Source organism: Sardina pilchardus, chromosome 10 (genome assembly GCF_963854185.1).
Source record: "Sardina pilchardus chromosome 10, fSarPil1.1, whole genome shotgun sequence".
In the NCBI taxonomy this organism is placed as follows: domain Eukaryota; kingdom Metazoa; phylum Chordata; class Actinopteri; order Clupeiformes; family Clupeidae; genus Sardina; species Sardina pilchardus.
Window position 1 is genome coordinate 25,215,701 of NC_085003.1, and position 2,500 is coordinate 25,218,200.

Sequence of the window (2,500 nt, forward strand, 5' to 3'; positions counted from 1 at the left end):
GTGTATGTGTGTGTGTGTGTGAGAGAGAGAGAGAATGTGCGTCTCAAATGTCACACCGTGTATAATGGTTTGTAACTCTATTTCAGGTATGCAGTGGTTGCCTCAGAGGGTAGTTGTGGGCATGCCCCTTGATCTATGTGTGTGTGTGTGTGTGTGTGTGTGTGTGTGTGTGTGTGTGTCCATGTGTGTGTGCGTGTATGTGTGTGTGTGTGTGTGTGTGTGTGTGTGTGTGTGTCTGTGTGTCTGTGTGTCTGTGTGTCTGTGTGTCTGTGTGTCTGTGTGTGTCTGTGTATGTACAGTATGTGTGTGTGTGTGTGTGTGTGTGTGTGTGTGTGTGTGTGTGTGTGTGTGTGTGTGTGTGTGTGTGTGTGTGTGTGTGTGTGTGTGTGTTTGTGTGTGTGTGTGTGTGCTTGTGTTTGTGTGTGTGTGTGTGTTTGTGTGTGTCTATGTATGCAGGCACAGGCATGTGTGTGAGTATTTTGTGGAAAATCAGGTGATATAAGAGCCTTTATTTACCATCCGTTATATTCCTCTCTCTCTCTCTCTCTCTCTCTCTCTCGCTCTATCTCACACACACACACACACACAAACACACCCACACTATCATACACACAAAGAAACATGCCCTCTCAATCAGGTGCTCTCCTTCCTCTATAAAGCCAGGGTTTGTATCAACAGTACACATACATATTTACCCATGCACACACACACACACACACACACACACACACACACACACGTCAGTGTCTAATGTGATGTCTGATGATGGTTATTTTATCGCTGGTTGAAATCACACTCTGTGGATCCAGTGCTTCCAGTGGGGGTATACGGTGACCCTGGCTGCTATGGTAACACTTCCTCATGGTAACAATAACCCTGGTGACAGCATAGGTCACAAGCATGGGGGCTGATAGGAAAGGTGAAAGGGCAGCTAGTGCCATTGTGGGGATGTAATACAATGAATCACACACACACACACACGCACACACACACACACATACACACATTAGCAGCACACTTACATCAGTAACAGTATACTCAAAAGACTGCACACATGTGCATGCCTGAACACACCGACACGCACAAACATATGACATATAGACTGCTTCCTCAAATTGTAGTTTGTGTATGTGTGTGTATGTGTCTGTTCATGACTATATCTGTTCTAAATATGTCAGTGTCCGTGACTCTGTTCAATATGAGACACCCCCCATCCCCCCTCCACGTTCTCTCGGTGTGTGTGAGTATGTGTGTGTGTGTGTGTGTGTGTGTGTGTCTGTGTATCTCTGTGTGTGTGTTTGTTGTCTTGTCTAGAGATTAAAATGTGGCTTTCTCTACCCACCATCTGGAGCGACAAAGCCCTGACTGATGGCACTGTCTGGTGCTTCCCTTTCCCTGTAACACACACACACACACACACACACTTACACATACACTTACTTACACACACACACACACACACACACACACACACACACACACAAGCGTACGCGCACACCCTCACACACACACAGACACACACACGCTGAAAGGGAAACTTCACATGTGAAGTAATACAGTATTACAGCTCTATCAGTTGGAGCTACTACAGTATGTCAGTGCTGCCAGTAATGAGCCAATAGCGTCTCTCTCTCTCTCTCTCTCTCTCTCACTCTCTCTCTCTCCCCATATGTATGTGTGTGTGTGTGTGTGTGTGTGTGTGTGTGTGTGTGTGTGTGTGTGTGTGTGTGTGTGTGTGTGTGTCTGTCTGTCTGTCTTTATATGCACATATGTTAAGCAGGTGGTGAGGTGAACAAGATGAATGAACATGTACGTGTGTGTGTGTGTGTGTGTGTGTGTGTGTGTGTGTGTGTGTGTGTGTTGTACAGGAAGCCGTTGCTTCATCTTGTGTGTGTGTGTGTGTGTTTGTGTGTGTATGTGTATGTGTGTGTGTGTGTGTGTATGTGTGTGTGTGTGTGTGTGTGTGTGTGTGTGTGTGTGAGTGTGTGTGTTTGTGTGTGTGAGAGAGTTTCTCTTTAATCTTTTATGTGCATGTGAAATTGGCCTGTGAGGGTGCCAGGCGTCCCTGGGGGGGATATGGCCCAGATATCAGAGATGCATTCATCAAGGGCTCCTTCAGGATCAGCCAACCTTAGGGGTTCCACCATGTCTGTGGAGCACAGAGAACATACTGTATGTGGGTGTTTATGTGTGTGTGTGTGTGTGTGTGTGTGTGTGTGTGTGTGTGTCTGTGTGTGTGTGTGTGTGTGTGTGTGTGTGTGTGTGTGTGTGTGTGTGTGTGTGTGTGTGTGTGTGTGTATAGGAAACCACTGCTGCATCTTGTGTGTGTGTGTGTGTGTGTGTGTGAGAGAGTGGTATTCTCCAGGAAAACTGTATGAATTTTATACAGAGACAAGTCTTTCAGTGTGGCTTCTGAACACATTTGTTCAGTCTTAAGTTCAAGCTCACTCACAGTCACTAAATCTCTCTCTATCTCTCTCTCCCACACACACACACACAC

General features: G+C 46.2%; 1 protein-coding gene across 6 annotated transcripts in view; it reads left to right on the forward strand.

Moving 5' to 3' along the window:
- fgd4a (FYVE, RhoGEF and PH domain containing 4a) overlaps positions 1-2,500 on the forward strand; it is a 73,522-nt gene that overhangs the window by 28,625 nt on the left and 42,397 nt on the right. The gene's annotated exons all lie outside the window — the stretch shown is intronic.